Genomic DNA, 22,387 nt, shown 5'->3' with positions numbered 1-22,387 from the left:
ATATGGTGGAGTCCAGGACAAGTGCCACACATGGAGCTTCCCTCATCCTCTGCCCGCAGAGTCGTGGACGGTGTTACTTTCCCATTACCCGTGTATGGCAATGCACATGGAGTATTGTCAACCAGGGAAGCTCACACAAGTCTCACTGTCTAGGCTTTTATTGGGGTTTCATTACATAGGCTTGCTTGGTTTCCCAATGGGCTGATCTTAGTCTCCAGTCCCTCTGGAGGTCAAGTGATACTGTGTAACCCAAAGGCCCCTACTAAATTACACTGCTGGCATTCCTGGTGTGGCCCCCTCGCTCCAACCTAAGACCATTAGTGCAGCCAGGCCCTGCCTAAATCTATGGTTAGACCATCTGCTGGTCCAAGGTCCCTGGGCAAAGGTCCTCCTTTGTTTGTCAGGTATGATATCTCAAGGGCCTACGGGTGAACCCCAGAAGCCAAGGTCAAAGAGCAAGGTTAGATTCTTTATGACACAATTCTCCTTTCTAGGACCATGCCGAATGAGGCATAGCTGTACCAGGTCACTGAGCTGTTAAAATAAGGAATGCCTTATTCAAGACTAGTACAGAGTTCAATAAGTGATAGCTATTGGCGATGTTATTAAATGTTATTCATAATAATAACTAGCATTCATGGAGAGCTTACCAACGGGTGCCCCCATGCTAAGGGTTCTGCATCCAAAATGTCATTTAATCTTCACAGCATCCCTAAGAAGCAGATACTGTGAAATTAAAATGACAATGATTTTACTAACCATCTTGCTTTGCTTGAGATTCCACTTCATCCAGGGAATTATAAAGAAACGGGGGTTAACTGAAGCAGGCTGGCATACCAATAATCCTTTGCAGTGCTGATTAAAAAAACTCCGCCCGTGAGGGAAGAACTTCAAAAAGATTCACTCTGACAGCAGCAAAGTTGGCTGATCTTCACCAAATGGCCACAGTCTTACAACATCCTGCTTGCTAATTAACAAACTGGGCCTCAAGGGCACCCTGCCCAAACAGCCCCTATAGCCCCCATAGTAACCATAAATCATGTCCCCTTTATCCCCCCCATTCCCTCTGTTTCAAGCAGCCATATAAGCCATTCCTCCAGCTCACGCCTTCGAGCAGAAACCTCTTTTGGTGCTGCTCCCACATTAACGCAACGGTGGTTCAATAAACTTGCTCTGCATCCCCCTTTTTTGTCCATTTTATTTTCAGCACCACACTACTTGGTGTACAGAAGTGGGATCCGAAGGTGGACACTGAGACAACGCTTCAGACACCTCAGAGAGGAGCAAAGTACCTGCAGGCCTCCTTTGTGCTGCCTCCTCTCTGCGGTCGTCCCCTGGCTGCCCCGGCTAGCCCCTCGGATCTTTGAACTCCTGCCGTGTTGAGGTCAAAAGACTTTGTTGAGCTCAGGTCTGGTGGGGCCTCCATCCCAGCCTCTGTCCTCAGCCCTCAGATAAGAGAATTCTCTTCTGCTGCTGTTTCTTTACACTTTCTCTGCTGTTGTGGGAAACGGTCAGTAAGTTTTCTATTTCTGTAGTTCTGTGTTTCTGTGATTTGCGTCTGTTTGTTTAATGTATAATTTCCTACCTCTGGATGGTAATACTAAATTAACAAATAAAAATTCTTAAGAGAGCGCTACTCAGATTGCTTAAAGATAAAATAATACTCCTAGAGTCCCAGAAATTGGAGAAGCTGAGCTTCTGGTGCTCTGTAAAATCCTCCTGTCTTCTCCCTCTGGGTTCTATCTTAGTTAACTTCCCTTTCTCTAGTAATGAGATTTCCCAAATCCTAATGAAGATTCAGTGGGTCTTGTAAAGAATTCAGTCTTATCATTCAGATTTATAGGCCTGGATACTGAAACCATTGCCAATTGATTATAATAAAAAAGTATAAAATAAATATTTTGAATGCATATTACTAATGTCCTCATATAGAAACGTAATTCATTTAAGGAAAAAACTTCTCTCTAAGCTTTGTATAAATTAAATGTGTTTGTATACCTAATTACAAAGGATTTAACAGAACTGTAAAGACAAAATACTTTCATAAGTTTCAAAATTCATATCGAATTAAATTGTATACATTACATTGTTTTTCTTGGAAAACTGTAATGCCTATATGTGCCATTAATCCTAGTTTTAAAAAATTATATGTGTTTTCACCGTTTTATTTATACGGTTTTGCTATATTATTTAGAAAAAACAAGGAATAATAATAAAAAACTTAACATCATTAATGTTCTCTGTTCTGTTTCCATGTTAATTCTAACTGAACCTGGATAACCATATTAATAAAATTGGTGCTGTTAAAATTTAGTAACTTTTAATCTGAATAACTTTTTTTTTTTTTTAAAGTTTTTCCTAAACTCCTTTCTACCCTGCCCCGTCCCCCACCCTGCCTTTTCTTTGAGAGAGCTATGGAGGAAGGAAATTTATTTCCAATAAAATAAGGAAATTTAAGTTTAGTTTAGAACTCTATTGGGCTTGGAAATTAAGAATGAAAGGGACAGAGGAAATGTTTACAGAAAAAACCCTGGTTTACATAGTTCATCCTGTAATTCACCGATTTAAACCTTTTAACAGCCTTGGGATGAGGGCAACTAATAATTCAATTGCCAAATTTCAGTTAAAAAAAAAAAAAGAAAGGAAAGGCCCTTAGAAGGTTTTCTCTAAATTATGGGAGGAACAAATTAAACAATTATAGTATATTCCAGAGTCTGGTAGTCAGTATGCTTTTGAGGTTGTTCACAATTTTAAGAATACTATGGAAAAAAGTGGTTTTAGTCTTCTATGTAGGAAAAGAAAAAAATATTCCTTGCCTAAACTATAATGTTTCTATTTAATTCAATGTAAGTGTAATCTCCATAGGCTTATACAGATACTTACGAAATAAATTAATATTGTATTTATTAGATCTTTAAAATAATGAAAATGGTAAGTTTGTTTTAGTAAAATTAAGTTAAAGAAATATGTAAATCTGCCCTTAAGTGGAATATTAGTTTTCACAAAACAGAATGAGAGATGTAAAATGAGACTTAAATGAATAGAGAGAGAAGTAAAAATTTTATGGAAGTGAATTCGCAGTCAATGCTGACTAAAATTTAATAAGCTTGTTTAGGGAGTGTGTTTTTGTCCTAAGATAAAATGACTAGTTTTCATGAGGGCAGGAATAAGTAGGACAAGACCTGAATAAACATAAAAAGTGGTAGAGGGCTTGTGAAAGTTAATTTAATATGTTAGAGGTGAAATTTATCTGAAGGTGCATTAGCTAGTCTATATTGTTATGGATAGTTATGGGAAGTTTGTAAAAACATTTTCTAAACTAAAGTATTTCTATATAAATCACTAATTCCAGGAAGTCATTTCTAAGTAGAAATCTGAACTAATACTATAACAAAAAGTAATTTCATAACAAAGAAACCTGTCGGCCACCTCAATCTGCATATTAAGATGGTGATAGCAGAAGATAATCTTGATTCCATTGACAATCGTAAATTTTCATGAAATAATCAAGAAAACAATATTTCCTGTACTGCAGAAGTGAAATACCTGTTAATGAACATAATCTTAGTAAAGGTAAAAAAGTGAAAAAACAAAGCTTCTACTATAGGTTGTAGGTAATAATCTCTAGAAACAGCTTTATTTAAGGAAATTAGGGTCTAAATGGTAAACTCTTGCAGCAGTCACATTTATCCCTAGGCTCTGATCTCTAATTGTTATTTCTAAATCCTGATATGCTTTACTCTTTGTGTGTAATCTAATAGCTCCTTAGAATTTTTTTAGTACTGTTTAACACCTGGAACCCAGCATTAAAATTAGCCAACTCTTAAGTGATAAAGCAGCAGCTCTATGTCCACACAAAAAAGAGTGACCACAAAGGAGCTGCCATGGGTGGTAAAACACAACTGGCATCATACCTGCTCCTTTGGAGGGTTACCATGTGTGGTACTGTGAGCCCAGCTCTTGCCTAATCTAAGAAAATGTCCTAGGCCTATGGGAGAAAGTTCCACTGTTTTATTACTCACAAGAAACACCTCTCTCGGCACCTACCAAACATTTGTGCTTGCACGCTTAGGCTTCTGTTGCGAATTCACACGGCTGCTAAGTTCTTGCTGGACTGGGCTGCCACTGTAGTGACAGCATCAATCGGCCTGTTAGAAGTGGGGATAAGTGCCAGCATCCGGCATCTTTGATCTCCCCTTATCTTTAAGATAAGAGCTGACCTCCTAGGCGGCAATTCCCAGAGCCCAGGAACTCCTATAATTGCTTATCTTGTTGTTTATATTGTAGTCGTGGCATTATATCACTGTACTACCATTTATAAACCCCTGTTCCACACTCGGGCGCCTTTTGTGCAAGAGGTGGCGGAAAGATTGTAGGAGCTGTGGGACAGGGTAAAGTGTAGCATACGCAACTTTGCATTTTCTCCTCCAACACTTCCAATTCTTTCCTCCCCAAATTGCAGCAAAAAAAAAAAGGAGGGAGTGCATGCCGAGTACAAATCCCAAAGCACGTTGATCGTTATCGCCCCATAGGCTATGGCAGCCTGACCTTGGATGCCGAAAGTCCAGGCTTTGCCTCCTGCTTACATATAGTCGCTGCCACGGCGACTTCAGATCAGGCAGGCAATTTTTGTGCCTCAATGCCGTACAGTCTCTGTTAAAAATCCAAAGTAACTGTGGCACCCAGGGAACAGGGCAACTCCTCTCTAAACCCCTTGGTCCGTCCTGCAGCACCTCCCTGTGCCTATCGCCCCAGTCATCAGGCTTTAGTTGAACACACCAGTGGCCAAATCAAGACACAGCTAGGAAACTTACCCAACAATTTCATCCCCCTTGTGTTTACGTTCTCCCCCTGGTCCTCATTAATTTACAGGGATGCCCTTTCGGCCCTCACCAACCTTCTGTTACTGGCAGATCCATGGCCTTATTTCCCTAGTCACGAACGGCTGAAGTTAGCTCCTCACTGGCTACCTACTGCGAAAAACTCTCACAGACCTTTCTGAACTCCACAAAACTGTCTCTGAGTCTCTCTCTACAGATATCCACAGTTCTCCACCTCTTGTGCAACTAGGAGATTAGGTGTGTTAGAAATGTCCTGCGTGACATTATGACGACGGATACAGGCCATTCTACATTTTGTCAAAAGCTATAAAACTGTACAGTATAAAGTATAAGCACAATGTAAACTGTAGTCCATGGTTAGTAGCAATGCCTCAGTATGTGTACATCAATTTTAACAAACGTACCACACTAATGAAAGATGTTCCTGGGGGAAAGTGTGGGAGGGGGAGGTGGGGGGGGTATGGGAATCCCCTATATTTTCAGTGCAACAATTATGTAATCTAAAGTTCCTTTTAAAACAAAGAAACAAAAGGGAAAAAAATAAACAGAAGAAAAAAGAAATGCAGAAATAAAATACTTATTTAGTAAACAAAAGAAAAAAAGAAATGCAGAAATAAAATACTTCGCTTATTCAGTGCCTATGATGTGTCTAGTTCTTCAAAAATAAAATCTAGTAGACCCAACTGGAGGTGACTCTGCTGAGCCCCAATGTCAGCAAGACCAAAATCTAAATTTCTATTCCCTGTAAATGCCAGGGCTCACCCAGAAAACAGAATTTAAATCAGCCAATGAGCTATCGCCATCTCCCTATTCTCATGCCAGTTGAGCTCCTCATCGCTAAGCAAGTGCCTGCACCACCCACATTAGGAAATGCAGTCTGCATAAACCAGTGACGATTTCCTACCAACATACTTCCTTGCTCTGAATATAAAAGCGCAGAGCTGTAATTGCCGGACGGTATCCAGGTTCTTAGCCACGACACATGAAAGAATTCAAGGATGTGCCACAGACTAAGCACGCAGAGTTTATTGCAAAGTGAAAGAAGTGAAAGTACACACGGGGGAGGTGAGTGCAGGTGTGCTCAGGAGTGAGAGCTGCCCGGTGGGGCTAGGCCTGTGGCCCCATTACTACCGGCCTCGCCCCTTCCATTCTCCACTTAAATGAAGACTTGTGTATTGCAACATTCTTGTTGGTTCTGTTGTATGCAGGAGAGAGACTGGAAACACAACATTCTCGTTGTTTCTGAGGGTCTGCCAGCCTGAGAGAGGGGGTCTGCAAACATGAAATGATCAGGTGATAAACGGGCTTCAGACACCCCAACCTTGGGCAGTTGACACCCCCTTGTTGGTGGGGCTTTCTGTCGTCAGGTACAGACAAAGATGGGCAACCACGAGCAGGAGTTTTACACAGAACTGTTTTATCCTTATAGCCCTGGTGTTTTCCTGTGGCACCCTCTTTTCTTTCAGGCACCCTGGTCTAGCCTGCCTCAACTTCCCCTCAGAGAGCTTTTACACTTATTCGTAAGGGGCAGCTGAAGTACAAAGGCCATTTTCCTATAGCTGCTTCCTGCTGGTTAGGGGCAGTAGTCCCTGCCTGATGGAGGGGTAATACTCGCCGGCAATTCTATTGAGGCTGAGGGGACTGTGGTTGGAACTGGGTGGAATCCTCACATGATCATTAGTTTGCACTGTAAAGCATCTAAACTGGAAGAGATAAACCTGGTGAGGGCTTTAAAAACACCAAGGCCTATTAGGAAAATAAAGAGAACATTTGAGAATAGGCCTAAAAGCGGTAGGAGCCAGGAAAGATTAGGCCAAGGCAAAGTGAAGGCCAGGAGTCATTGAGATTTGAGTTTTCAAGTCCGATCTTATTAGGTTGTGGATAGTATCTAATACCACTCCAGAGCAGTTAACATAAAACAACATTCTTCTTTAGGGAATAAACAGGCCCCACCTTGGGCTGCTGTGAGCACATTTAGAGCCCTGTGATTTTGCAAAACCTCAGCTGTGAGAGAATCTATTTGTTGTCCAAGGGCCTCTAGACCATGGCTTGTTTATTCTATGCAACTAGCAAATTCTAAGGATAGGTTGTGAAATACCTGCTGAGTTCTGAGTAAGCTGCTTATTCTGGTACTGAGTGCCTTGTGATTCCCAGAGCAGTGAATAAGGGAATTATACCGTCACTATAGAGCACAGGGAATGGGAGGGCTAGGTTGGTGGGCCCATAAACTATGGCGGGAGAGATGTACACTAGTGAGCATAAGCCTGTCCAGAGAGGAGGTAAGGGGAGGTAAGCTTTCTTTCTGCAAAGAAAGAAAATTCCATTTTGATAGTTTAAAGTTGCAGCAAATGTGAGAATGGATGAAGGTTTCATCTTTTGTAATTACTTCTTGCTGACTAGGACAAGGAAAATCTTCATATCATTCTGTAGCATGCCCTAGACATAAACTCACAAAGACAATGTAAGCAACAAGGCAAGCATATGACCAACAAAATAAAGGTAGTATTGAAGAGAGCCTTTCTTTCATTTTATAGGCAAGTTCATTACTACTTAGAAAATGAATCAAGTTTAACAAGTTCAATAACCCTCTACATATGATCTAGTATAGAGGAGATATCGTATTCATCAGGTATATAGGAACGGCACTTAATACTAACCAATGCACAAGTTTCTCATTGAGCTGCAGCTGATATATTTAAGTTTCAGGTTTGCGATACCGTACGTGTTCTCTCCATAGCAGCAGGCCATAATGCCAATTGTGCTTGTTTAGTTCTACTCACATTACTCTGGTAATTATTGCTTCACTTGGTATATCCTTCACTCGGCCAGCATGCTGCAACACCATTGGTGCTAGAGAGAACAGGAAAGCAGGCTCCCGTGTTCTACCAGTCTGATGCATAGCACCCTCCAGCACTGTGGAACAGCCATTCTGGAGGTAATATCCTCTGTAAACCTGGGGATATCGAGCCATTGCAGCAGCAGAGCTGTAGGAGCCTGACACAGCAACATATTTCCATCTACTTCATGAGCATGACCAGGAGATGTGGCAGATACCTTTATTGTTCTAGGGGTGCATCAGCACCCCTTTGGCTGACTAATACAGGCGATATTGTAAACTGTAACTTTCTTCAGGCAGTTCACCTCCTTCCTTCAATAACAGCTTCAGCCCCCGCATCTGTGCACGTCACAGGGCTCTAGCAGAAGCTCTGTTCTCATACTGTTGTGGAAGCAGAGAGATTCAATAATCGTGTATGGAAGGCCGGGACTCTAATAATCTGGTGAAGGAAAAATTATTTACGACCAGCCAGGCTTGGGAACTTCTCTGTTCAAAAACCCCAGCCCCGAATAAGGTTTTTTGGGTTCTTTTTATACAGAGGATGTAGGAGTCAAGAGTCAAATGGTGCTGTTTGAGTGCTAGATAAGCTTGAATTAACACGTATTTCCCACATTCCAGGAAGGTTGAATTAACATATTTAGTTTGAATCCTCCCTGAATATTCAAAGTCTATAGCACCTATACCACTTAATTGGCTTTCCAGGACTGGAGCGGCAGGCACGGTTATGAAGGGCAGGGCTGCAGTTTTTATTGTTTGATACACACAGTCCAGGTTATTCATGAAGAGACGCACAGCCCCACCCATAGCCTGTATCACTACCCTGTGGGATGTCTTTGTTACGGGGCCCTTTACACTGCCCCTCATTTTCCCACGGGCTTGCGGAGCGCTCTCTTTAATCCCTGAGCCTCTGCCTTCTGGGACTCTCTCCTGTTCATAAGTCCCAATAAACTCATGTCTGATTCAGTACCTGGTGTGATCTTTGGTCTCGCAGTTGCCCCAACTCATGCCCTTCAGGAACTGGGCTAGAACGCTGTTCATGGCCAAAGCCGAAAGTAGGCCCCGCAATCTGGTATGACATGAACTAGGTCAGAATATTCAATGGGGACACCTAGTGCCTTAGCCAAGCACCACCCTGTGGCAGCATCTCTATGGCCAATGTTTGTGTGTCTGTGTGGACTTAGGGCTGCTTCTTCATCACTGTTAGAGCTGGCTAATTTGAACTCTGGGTGCCAGGTATCATACAGGTACTTTAAAAAAACTCTAGAGAACTATTAGTTTATATATAAAGAGCAAAGTATCTCAGGATTTAGAAATAACCATTAGAGATCAGGGCTCAGGAATAAATGTGACTGCTCCAAGAGCTTACAGTCTAGGCCCCAACTTCCTTAACTAAAGTTATTTCTAGAGATCATTAATTACAACTGACAGTAGAAGTTTGGTTTCATTTTACTTTTACTCTTTTACCAAAATTATGTTAATCAACCGGCAAAACATAACATAAACGTTTGCCTTGCTTTTCCTTTAAAGTCTCTTTTTGTTTACAATGCTCTTTTAAGAAGTACCAGCACAAAACAGTATAACTGATAAGAGATTTTGGTTGTTTTTGTAACATCACATTTTTCTAAGAATAACTAAAACTATAACCAATGATATTATTATGCAGACCAGCATGAAGATAGAATAGACCGTGAGAACTTTAAAAGTCTCTAAGAATTTCTATACAATCCTCAAATATATAAGTAAATTACATATTTAACTTCTTCTTCATATTTTCTCTTTTAGAAAGATACTGTTTAACACAAAGAAACTTCAGCAGCACCAGAAGAAAATTATTTCTCTAGTAAATTTAAAACTTAAGATTCCCAATGGAATCAAGATTATCTTCCTGCTACCACAACCTTATATGTTTATTGGAACATTTATATCCCCACCTTGAGAATATATTACATTTAACAGTGTGGGTGATTCCTTAAAACTTCTGAGTAGCAAATGCAATGTATTTTTATACATTATTAAGTATATATCACTTTTTACAAGGTGCAAGAATAAATTCTTTTCTAACAGCTTGCAATTAAAGATATCTTTATGGGTTTTACTAGAATATTAAATGTTGTCAGGTCCAAACATTACAGTTAAAGAGGCCTCTATTTATCACAGTGACAAGTTAGTAAAATAGTTTGGAAGAGATTTAACTTCCAAAACAGCAGTGGCTCTGTATTTTTAAAACCATTAAGGATGTGATGAAACCATTCTAATAAGACACAGATCTTTTGTTCTTTATACATACCTTCATTATCTCAAAATGACTTTTATATCCTTCCTCTCAAAACAGACCAGCCATTTAAGAAAACTGTTGTTTTAACAGAGAGAAAGACAAATTTGGTTTTGCATCAGTGTACCATGCAGCATTCAGTAAACAAATCTTAGCTAGCAGTTTATTTTAAGATTGAGGTGGCTTCCGGTAGTTTTTCTGCTCTAAAGTTACTTTTTCTTATCAATATCAACTCCTAGATTTCTACTTAATAATGATTACTCGAATCAGTAATTTACATTGTAATCTTTCAGTTTGGAAAATGCTTTTGCAAACTTCCCATAACCATCCATAACCACACAGATTAGTTTCTTCATCTCAGGACAAAGTTCACCTTTAAATAAGCTTATTGAATTACAGTCAGCAATAAGGGAAATTCACTTCCACTAACCCTTCTACAACCTTCCATATGCATTCAAGTCTTTGTCCTACATATTTGCACCCTGATTTTATGAAAACCAACCATTTTATCTTAGGACAAAACACACTTCTTCAAAGAAGCTTTCACAGACCTTCTACATCTTTCATATCCATTGAAGTCTCGTCTTATATTCCTCATTTTATTTTGTTTAAATTGAGTCATTTCAATTTAGGCAAAACAATTATTTTTTTAAAAAGACATTTATAACAATTTCTTTAACCAAAAACTTACAATGTTCATTATCTTAAAGATTTAATAGACTTAATGCTACCTTATTTTATTAGTATCCATATAAACCTAGGGAGATTACACCTGAGTAGAATAAAAATCAAAATGATAGTTTACATAAGAAATGTTTTCTTTTTTCTTTTCCTCCATAGACTAAAACTTCCTTGTTTTCATACTACCTTACAACTGCAAACAACCTCAAAAGCATATTGACTCTCAGGCTCAGAAGAATATATTATAATTTTTTTTTGTTTTTATCATAATTTCAAAAAACCTTGTCATAGCTTTCAAGGACTTGCTTTTTACTAACTGAAATTTGGCCATTGGATTATTATTCTCATCTGAAAGCTGTTAAAATTTCATTGAGGAATTGCAGGACTGATGATATAAAACAAGGTTTATTCTGTAATACCCCTCTGCCCCATCATTTTCATTGTCAGGCCTAGTAGACAGAATTCTAAACTAAACTCATACCTCCCCTAGCTTTCCACACCCAGCCCATCCCTCGTAGTTTCCTAAACTGGTTTTAATGAGTCATTGGAATTCAGTTAAGGTCAGAAGACCCTAGAGGTAGATAGGTTATAGAAAGATTACGGAATAATTCAGAACAAACTCTTTAGTTTCTTTCTTTTAAAGAGTTTCTTTAGTCAAATTTTATGTGACTTTTTATCCTGTTTGGCTTTCCTAATTCAGAGTGTTTGTTTACCTATATAAGCACTTATTTAATTTTTTAACAATTTGAATAGAGCTCTTTCCAGAATTTTCGTTTGTTAACTTAAAATTAAAAACGCTCTTCCTGGGGCTCATCTCTTTCTAGGTTCAGGTGCTCTGCTCTCTCCACAAGGCCAGCTGTGAACTATCAGGTGAAAGGCTCTCTCTCCAGGGCTCCAGTGTCAAAAGCTCAACTCTCTGTGTTCTCCTTCTGCATGTGTTTACTTCCCTCTCTTTGACTGAGCATGTTCATATAGCCCACAGGTGTAGGCCTCGTTGTAGACAGGGTCTCAAACAGAGTTGCCCTAATGATGTGGTCAAATAAAAGCCCTAATCTTGATTTAATAAATTAAAAATGAAACCTCTGGGTCTAATACGATCTATTATGCCCAGAGGAACAAACCACTTTACAAACATAATCCAATATCTATTTTTGGAATTCATAAACAATACCAAACTGCCACACAATCCAAGGCAAGGACTCACAGCTTACACTGATTTTGTGAGTTACTGGAGCTCCTGGCTGGCTCACCAAAGATGTTGCCAGATAGTATCCAAGTTCTTGGCCACATTGTGAGAAAGAATTTAAGGGCAAGCCACAGATTACGCAGAAAGTTTATTGCAAAGTGAAAGACATGAAAGACACATTTGAGATGGGAGTGTGGCATGAATTTATTAAGGCTGGCCTCCTCCCCCCTTCCTTCCTCCATGTAAATGAAGACTTTTGTATTGTAACATTCTCGGTTCTGTTGTATGCAAAAGAGAGATTGGAAACACAACATTCTCATTGTTTCTGAGTGTCTGCCAGTCTGAGTGGGGGATAGGGGAGGGGAGTCTGAACACATGCAATAGTCAGGTGATGAATGGACCTCAGGCACCCTGCCTTGGCCAGTTCACACCTCCATTGATGGCAGGATTTTCCACTGTCAGGCACAACCAAAGATGGGCAACCAGGAGCAGGAATTTTACAGGGAACCGACTGTTTTGTCCTTATCATCCTAGTGCTTTCCTACAACACCATTTTTCCCCTCAAGTCTTTGTTCTAGCCTGACTCCCTCTCTTTGTTCTATGGAATTCTTCTAACTCCAGGCAACTGGAATCTGCCCAATTTATGAATTGATTCAATAACATTCTCTGAGAGCTAACCAAATTTTGCCCAAGTTTTCATTTTAACAGTCATTTTGGCAAACACAAAAGGACCTGAAGGAAACTGTGAATGACTCTGCAAATAACCTCAATGACAGGTGTAGCACCTGCTGGAAACCATTGTGTTCACTGCTATTCTCACTGTCTCATCAGAGTTGTTGGTGAGTTCTTCTCAAGTCCTAGCTTCCACTCTTGTGTTTGAGTTCTCTGATCACACTGAGCTCCTGCCCAAGGGTTACCAGGTCAGTTATTCTCAGCAGGAAGGTCCCTTATAAAGGACCTGAGTCCTTAACCTTTTAATTTGTTCACAGCATTTCCATTGTGGGGTTGGCAGCATTTTTGCTGCTGGTTTTGCCGGGATCCTCATATTCCACCAGCTGGCATCCCAGCAGCATCTTTTATGTTTAAGAATTATGTGGCATGGAATTGCGCCTACTTAACTAACTGGCAGAATATCACTAGATACCTTAGAATTACATTGGCCCTTACAGAGAATATTTTTATCTGAATAAACTTGCTCACCTTAGAGGTACACTTGGAAAAGCCGGCTCCCAAATAAGGCAGAACAAATGGATGCCTATTTCAATTAGTATGCTGAGTCATCCAAAAAAGTTCAAGAATCTAAAAGAGCTTCCCAAAAGGACTCCTTTTAAAAAGTGAATGAGGGAAGTGGACTTGGTCCAGTGAATAGGGCATCTGCCTACCACATGGGAGGTCTAAGGTTCAAACCCTGGGCATCCTTGACCCGTGTGGAGCTGGCCCATGCACCAGCAGAGTTACCCTACTTTCAGCTGAAGAAGTTAAATAGTCTTTCAAACTTAGAATCCCTGACGTTACTGGAGAACTATCACAAATAATTTTCACTCCATGGTTAAAGGCTGAACTGTGAGCTATAATCAAAGAATTTCCTTAGTCCAAGGGAGAGCCTCAAAATTTATATGAGTAATTTGAAATGCTTAAAGGAGCCTCCAACCCCAGGCTACCAGATTTTTATCAATTAATCCATGTTATTTGTACCAGGGAAAGCACAAAAATGGGTGTGTGAAGCAGACTGGCTAGAGCCTGGGGAAGGTAGTCAAAATCCCAAAACCTCCATGGTGTCATCTGCCTGTGTGCATGAAAAAACTAGAAAAATGTACTAAAAACCATTCCTAAAGTTTTTCCTGCACACACTGATAAGTCAGACATTCAAACCTATAAGCATTCAAAAAAGGATTAATCTGTGGCAGATTTTAAAACTCAATTAGAAAAACCCTTTTACTGAAACATTCAGGATTTAAAAACAGAACTGCCAAAATCCAGCCCACATTGGTGGTTCTACTTGTAAATGGCCTATCCCCCAAATAAGGGGACTTATAGAAAGATAAAATAGGTTGGGAGGTAATGGACGTAGCTGAACTTTTAACTATGACTGAACATTTTGAAATAACTTTAGAAACAGATTTTTAAAAAACCACGGGAAGCAGATGTGGCTCAAGTAATAGAACTTCCACCTACCATATGGGAGGACCTGGGTTCAATCCCTGGGCCCCCCTGGTAAAAAAGAAAAGAAAGCGTGCCTACGCAGCAAGCCAGTCCCTGTATGAGTGCCCGCGTGGTCAGCCAGTGCCTGCACAAGTCAGTCACGCGGCAAGATGATGACACAACGAAAAGAGAGAAAAGGGGAGAGTCAAGGTGAAGTGCAACAGAAACCAGAAACTGAGGTGGCACAATTGATAGGGAACCTCTCTCCCCATCAGAGGTCTCCAGGATCAAATCCTGGTGACTCCTAGAGGAGAGGAAATGAGAAGAGAAGACAATACAGACAGGAAAACAAAAGCCAAAAGACCCAGTGGTGGCAGGGGGGATAAATAAATCTTTTTTAAAAACCAGAAAACTGCCAGACTTATGTTAGACATAGACTAATCACTGCAATCAAACCAGTTGTAATTTTTAATCCAGAAATCAAACCCCAAACTTAGAAATAGGTGCCAAATTTGCAATCAATACAGACATTGGAAGAGAAATTGCCCTCAGAAAAAGGAAAATAACTTTCTAACCCTGCTCAATATTGAGGGAGTTTGGGGGACCTCTTCCTCATAATCCTTTTAAATGAACAAGGGGAAACAAATTTTGGTTATAATAGCCAGAAACAGCAGCTATGTACAGTGGGGGAAGCATAGAGGGATTGAGAGGTGAGGAATTTTCTTGCTTGTTAGTCTGTTTCATGTTTATTATTATTATTGAAATAATGAAAATGCTGTAGTAATGACTGAAGTGATAAATTCACAACTATGTGATTATAGCAAATACCACTGATTTGCTGACACACTGATACACTAATATGTATTAATAAAATTGATTTGTTACTTTTTAAAAAAAAAGTAAATGGTGAAACTTGGAAGGTTCTTGTAGATACTGGGGCCACATTTTCAACTCTGATCTCCACACTGTTAAAACAAGTCCCTCAGGGAAAGCAAATCACCGGCGTAGTGGTTAGCCACAGAGCCCGTCAGCGGTATTACCCAAACCAGCCCAAATGCCGTTTGTCCTTTTCCTGAAGAATATTCCTTTTTGCTTTATGACTCTGCTCCCATAAATCTTCTGGGAAGAGACATGTCATCAAAAATAAGAGGTGTAATTTGCTTCTCCCCAGAGGTAGAGCTCTCTTTAGAATTTCCTGAAGACACGGAGACAGACCGTACATGCTCTTGGCAAACTTCATTAGCTGTAAAGAATGAAGAAGTTCCTCGTGCCACCCTGACTGATCTGCTGTACTGGAACCTCGATGGGTGGGCTGTCGCCAGTACCAACAAAAGGAGACTCCAAAGAACCCAACCTATAAAGGGACAGATTGACACATCCTAAACCTTAGCAAAACTTCTTCAAGATGCACTGAAACAGGAGGCCTCTGCCAACCTAACCCCTTAGTATCTCAAGGACTAATTACTCCCTGCACTAGTCTTCAAGCACTCCTATTTTACCTGTTAAGAAACCACATGGTCACAGCTGGTGGTTTGTTCAAGATTGAAGAGCCATTGACAAATTAGCTATCCCTCACTTTCCTGTCGCCCCAAACCCATTACCATTATCCTGTGCTTCTCTGATTCTAGATGGATTTACAACTGTAGTTCAGTGTTCTGCTTTCTTTGGCATTCCAGTAGATCCAGAAAGTCAATATCTATTTGCTTTCACATAGAATAATCAACACTATACTTGGACGGTTTAGCCTGAAGGCTTTACAGAGAGGTACCTTCTTATTTGCCTCATGTGTTATATCAGGACCTGAGCACCCCACAAGTCTCTAATGGCTCCATCTATTACAATATGTGGGTGATTTATTGCTCTGCTCCCCTATAAAGAGAATTCCTTAAGAGATTCTATTTACTCCACTAGCTAGCTTCAAAGGGACATGAAGTCATTAAGGAAAAATGACAGCCTACTCAGAGATAGTCCACTATTTGGGTCATGATTTAAACACTGAATGGTGCCACTTGTTACCCAGAAGAATAAAAAGGATCCAGGAGTTCCCTAAGGCCATGACAAAAAGACAAAGAATTCCTTGTGAGGCAGGATAGAATAGGGTCCTCAGGAGGAAAACAAATAAATTTCCGCACAAACACCACCCAGTAGGAAAAAAACTGAACTAGCGCAGGCATGTTATCAGCTGCAGAAGCAGCTTCGGCAGCTTGTGCCTGCTGCCATGCACAAACAAGTTATGGGAATGCAGCTTGCAGCATCCATCCAATAAAAATAAAAAGGAGAAAAACAGGAAATTACCACACTAACCCCTATTTTCATAAGCCCCTCATGCAGCAAACTCCAGCAGGACCCAGAAGCAAAAGCCAAAAGCCAATCACATCCAGACACCAACCCCTAAAAATCAAACTACCCAATAAAGTACCCCCACTTTGTCCTAAATACTCAATTCAGCATAAACCCTAACCCACAATGATAGCCAATAAAACCAGAAGCCCCTAGAGAAGCGACACTCGTCTCACCCTATAGCACGCCTGTACCCATGTCTGTGTTCTGCTTTCTTTGGCATTCCAGTAGATCCAGAAAGTCAATATCTATTTGCTTTCACATAGAATAATCAACACTATACTTGGACAGTTTTGCCTGAAGGCTTTACAGAGAGGTACCTTCTTATTTATCTCATGTGTTATATCAGGACCTATTTCTTTTCTTGATTGTTAATAAACGCTTTACTCCCTTACCTACCCTATGGTGTGTCCTTAAATTCTTTTATGTGACATAGCCAAGAACCTGGAGCACCAATTCCTACAACACTTGGCCTGGCAGGTTATGGTTATTGCCATCTCTTGTTCCCAAATTTTCCTTTTTTCACATTACCTTTTTACAAATTGACTAAAGCCAACACACTTAAACCTTGACCTTGGGATAACTCGTGCAAACAGGTCTTTAAACAACTTAACATGGCCTTATTAACCCCTCCAGACATGGGGCTACCAAATTATCCTAAGCCATTTGCTCTCCTCATCCACGAAAGAAATGGACAGGCTCTTGGCTTATTAACACAAGATCATGGGAAAACTATAAGACACATGGCCTATTATGGCTTCCAATTAGATGTTGTGGCTTGCATACTTTCCTGTTTAAAAGCAGTAGCCGTGGTTGCAAAAATCGAATCATCTGCAGAAATAACAATGGGCAACAATGTATATTTACATTCCACCCCCTGCAGTCCTCTTAAACCATAATTTACTCAGCATCTATCCTCCAGCCAGGCCTACCAGAGAAAATCCTTTTACTTTCACCTTCTAATTTAATTCTTAAAACAATTCAATCCCTTAACGCTGCCATCCTATTGCCTTTGCCAGATGAAGGAGATCCTTATAACCGAGAGCTGATCACCTCTCAGTTAGTGACTCCCAGTCCTTACTTGTCCTTACTTACATAACCCTGCATAACCCTGATCTTATTCTCTTTGTTGACAGATCCTGTATGAGAGGAATCAATGGTAAATTTCAAGCTGGATATGCAGGCTCAGCCCAATTTGAACTGCAGGGAGCATCAATGCAAAGCAGCCCTTGAGCCAGGCTGGAAGGGACCTTACCAGGTACTCTTTAACCTCTGGCACCACAGTCAAACTAGAAGGGATTGAATCTTGAGTTCACATCTCACAACTTAACAGGGCTCCACCTTCCAACAACTGGAACTGTGGCCAAACTGGGGAGCTTCAACAAGCATTTGCTAGCATGAGCAGTAGACAGCTTGACGAGGTGGGCCGCTTCCCCCAAGACCACAGAACAAGACCCATAACCCCTAGGTTCCTGTCTTAGTCCTTCTCATATTATATTTTACAAATATTATTGCACTTCTATTATATCCACACCCCTTTTGCACACCTTTTCCATCTTGCTTAGAAATTTCTACCACCAAAAATGTTTAAACTCTTGTTGTTTGTCTCTTTTCTTCCTTCTCGCCATGACTTGGAAATACCATGTAATCATTCATTTTCCGCAGGCCATTTGCAAAAGGAGGGAATCTAGTTGATTGTTGAATCTATCTTCATAAACCATGATCTTTACATGATGCCAGAGATTCATTTTTTTTAACCCATGGCCAATCACTTCTAGGTCCCAAAGATCACCTTTAAAGCTATCACTAATCCTCAATCTCTCTTTCCTCTCTGTTGAGTCAGGATTGCTACCATAGGAGCCAAATTCCCCTGCCTCACTTTTCTACAAACATCAGGAAATTGTTTTATTTATACCCTGTGACAAAGATAACAGCACAGCCATTAGCTGTGCATCCTTCATACCCCACACCCATGGGCAACCTGGCAAGATGCAACTCCCAATATAACAAAAATGGCAAATGGCTCACTCACAGATCCAGAGGCATTCCTGAGATGACCTTGACACCTCTAGGGGTGGGCTGCACCTCTCCAGGGCCTATTTTTGTGTGTGGAGGAAATGAAACTTCTACTGGTTGAGCCACCCTCTGCATAGGTCATTGGACAGTGAAGGGACAATGCACCCTCAAAAGCCTTCTGGTTCTCTTAGAAATTCGTAACAAATGCTAAGCTTCACACTGGACTATGCCACTTAATTTACTTTCCAAGCCAAAAATGGGCCTCTTTTGTTAGACTTTCGTTGCCTTGGTTAGGAGTTAACACTAATGAAAACATGATTAGGAATTTATTTATAACAGTAGAAGAAATTGCTGATTCCACTGTAAAGGCTATTGCTGTGCAACAAAAATCATTAGATGCTTTTGCATCTAAAGTTGTTTTAGATCATAGAGTTGTGCTTGACTACTAGCTGGCTGAGCAAAGAGGAGTTTGTGCTGTCATCAATTCTACCTGCTTGACAAGGATATACACTTATGCGCCTCAAACAAGTCAGTCAGTTTTTCCTTGGAATTGGTTTCTTTTCATTGGAAAATCATTTTTTATTGCGATCCTGCCAGTTGCACAATCTTTTTCTGATGTTAAGCTTCCTCTTCTGTTGCAATTCAGTCTTTTTTTTAAAAAAAGATTTATTTTCTTTATTTCTCTCCCCTTCCCACCCCTCCATTGTCTGCTTTCGGGATCCACTTGCTGTGTGTTCTTCTGTGTCCACTTGCACCCTCAGTGGCACCAGGAATCTGTGTCTCTTTTTTGTTGTGTCATCTTGCTGCGTCAGCTCTCCATGTGTGCGGAACCACTCCTGGGCGAGCTGTGCTTTTTCACATGGGGTGGCTCTCCTATGGGGCACACTCCTTGCATGTGGGGCACCCCCACATGCGCATGAGCCAGCTTACCACACGGGTCAGGAGGCCCTGGGTATTGAACCCTGGACCCTCCATATGGTAGATGAACGCTCTGTCATTTGAGCCACGTTCACTTCCCTCAGTCTTTCTTAAGTGGTGCCATGAATGCCTTCTTCTCCTCCACAGTCTGGAAGTGGTCATGGCCAAACTTGGAGATGGTATCGATGAACTCAAGGTTAGTCTTCTCCAGAGCCCGGTGTTTGGTCTACACCAACAAGGACTTGCGAAGGGTGAGCACCCACTTCTTGGCCCCCACCACACAGTCTTTCAGCATGACAAAGTCACTGGTCACCTCACCACAGTGCATAAAACCACCCAGAGGGTTGATGTTCTTGTCAGACAGGTCATAGTGAATGGAGATGTTGGTCTTGACCAGTTTGCCATCCTTGATAAGGTAGCCCTGGCCAACCTTGTAGATCTTCTTGTTGATCTTAGTGTGGTAGTGTTTCCCTTTCTGCCCAGTCCACACCACAGAGAAGGCCAAAGTACAGGATTCCATGGCCCAGTACAGGCAACCTTGCACAGCCCTCAGTGGTCTTGCAAGGCAGCTTCTTGGTGTCCAGCAGCTCGGACACATTTGTAGCCCTTTGCTTTGGTCATCCCAATGACATGATGGATCATTCTCATCCTGCCCAGACACTTGGCTCACAACCACCTGCTTCTATAGCCTTTCCTGGGTCCAGTCCAGCTTCTCAGTCATTGTGCTGCCATTCACCTGGATCTCCATTAGGGGAGCCTTCTTCTGGCACAGAGGAAGCAAGCACATCTGGGTGTATGCCATGGTGCAGATGACCTGGCAGTGCTTTTTCATGCTGCTGAAGTCCTTGAGCCACTTCTTGCCATTGTCACCATGCCACTTCTTGCAGGACTTGCTAAAAGCCTTCTTAGATATGCAAGTTCTATATAAACACCATCTGCACTTGTGTCTGATATGCTCAGCAAGGACAGTCTTGAAGGTACAGAGGCTGCAAGAGGTTTCTGTGTAGCCCATGATCCCTACAACCACCGTGGGCAGTATCTCCACAATGGTCAGTGCCTCTACCACTTCCTTCTAGTTCACCTTGGACCCTGGTCTATCAACCTTCTGCACAATGTGGGTCATGTCGGTCTTATGGTCCAGAAAGGCTATATAAGGTAGAAAAGTTTAGAAAACTCATCCTTGGGGAAGCTCTTCACCTTCCCGTGGTGCCACCTGCTGCACTTTTGAGGCAAGAAGCTCAGGGACCCTTGCCTGAGAGCAGAGAACTTCCTGTGGGATATCATGTCACTGAGTGCTGCCAGTAGAGTTGTGATTGTTTTTGGGGGTTTCTTGGTTTTGTGTTTTTGGGTTTTTTTAATTTGTAATCTTTATATTTTTACTTATAATACATGTTCAATTCAAACATACATGTGTATATATGTACATATAAACATTATATATACATTATATATATACCATATATATGTATATTTTTAAAATTTTCATATATTGTTTAAAGATACTCAGTCACATTTTGGATTCTGAATTCCTGCAAGCCAATTAACAATGGTTAGAATTAACTGCACCATAGTTACTTATTTGCCACCAATTCTTATTTCCTAGGGTAAATTCCTGGTCAATGTCTTGCTCCAAGTCATGGGAGGAAATATAGAGGTCCAAGCTGGCACAGAAATCTTATAATCATGGGATAGTTTCTCTCTCTTATTTCACTTGGTTTGACTCCTAGGTCCTTGGGCCATTAGGCAATTTACTATTCATAGTAATCTTAGTATTATACTTACCCTGGTAACTTTTAAATGGTTGCACCCAGTCATCTCATCAAATGTTGTCCATCCACTCAGAATAACAGAAGTGCAAAGAGAACAAAACCACAACTCCATGGATATTTGTGACCTAGAGTTAATCACTGATGAGAGCCATCTAGAGCCAGCAGATAATAACTGAGAATGATGCTAATGCCTTAAATTTTTTATCTCAGCCCTTGGCTTACCTGAAGGCCAGATCAAAAGGGGAGAATTAATAAGTAAAATCTAGTAGGCCCAACTGGAGGCACCCATGTTAAGCCCCAAATCAGCCAATAAGCTATCCCCACTCCCTATTCTTAAGGCAGCTGACCTCCTCATTGCTAAGCAAGCACCTGCACTACCTGTATTAGGAAATGTAGTCTGTATTAACTCATGAAGATTTCCTCCCGATGTACTCTCTTGCTCTGTTTATAAAAGCCTATTGCTCTATTTGTTCTGCAGAATTCCTCTCTACCTTATGGCAACTGGACTCTCCCCAATCCATGAACCGATTCATAAAACTCTCTGAGATCTAACCAAATTTTGCTCAAGTTTTTATTTTAACACTATAAAACTACATACATAGGCTTTTATATTAAAAGATTATATAAATCACCTGTTTTGCTAATATTATTATTATTGTTGTTTTTATCGTTATTTTAGTTTTCCCAGGTTGAATGAAGTTTTTCCACTCATGCTGTGCCTCCTGCATTCTCTTTCAGGCACCTACTGGCCAAGTGTACACATTGGTAAGACAGCTGGCTAGAGCATGCATTTTAATATTAGGAGCACAAAATTGCTGTCCAAAAAAATTAAGTGATTAAATAAACATTTAAAACAAAACTGTTGTGTATGTTTTTCTTGTAGTTATCCAAATAATATGATCCAAGACATATTTAAAAGCCATGAACAGGGGAAATATCATCCATGAACTCAGCATCTTCTCCACTCATGATCTTTACTCATTTACTCCCACCAGAGCTTCCATGCATGGCCAAGAATGGGATCACCAGTGAGGACTGAAACTGAAGTCCAGGCCGTGTTCTGCTCACTGAGTTGAGCACCCATGTGTGAGACTGTATGTACCTGAAGGAGAGGGCACCTTTCTCTAATTATCACGAAGACTCTATTTAGACTAGTATAGTCCAGCTTCTATGTATGTTAAAAGCCTGGATTTAGGAATCAAACACTCCTGAATTTAAGACTTAGCTCTGAAACTTGTAACTGCGCTACTGTCCCAAGTGTAGCAAGGGGCTGTATAAAATGACAGTTTCCCGCTGAACTGAGAGGATTATATCAAGTCAAAGAACGACTCAGGGGAGCGGATGTGGCTCAAGCAATTGGACGCCTGCTCCCACAAGGGAGGTCCC

At 40.8% G+C, this 22,387-nt stretch overlaps 1 long non-coding RNA gene and 1 pseudogene across 1 annotated transcript; one reads left to right on the top strand and one right to left on the bottom strand.

The window, feature by feature from the left end:
• The first annotated feature begins 1,401 nt into the window (after positions 1–1,401).
• Positions 1,402–21,860, top strand: LOC139437457 (uncharacterized). Its single transcript, XR_011647260.1, has 3 exons — positions 1,402–1,510; positions 17,435–17,556; positions 21,740–21,860. It is a non-coding gene; the product is annotated as an uncharacterized lncRNA (long non-coding RNA).
• Positions 19,333–20,516, bottom strand: LOC101413779 (large ribosomal subunit protein uL3-like; annotated as a pseudogene).
• Positions 21,861–22,387: the final 527 nt, after the last annotated feature.

Source organism: Dasypus novemcinctus, chromosome 23, assembly GCF_030445035.2.
Source record: "Dasypus novemcinctus isolate mDasNov1 chromosome 23, mDasNov1.1.hap2, whole genome shotgun sequence".
NCBI classification, from domain to species: domain Eukaryota; kingdom Metazoa; phylum Chordata; class Mammalia; order Cingulata; family Dasypodidae; genus Dasypus; species Dasypus novemcinctus.
This window is presented reverse-complemented; position numbering and strand designations above follow the sequence as displayed.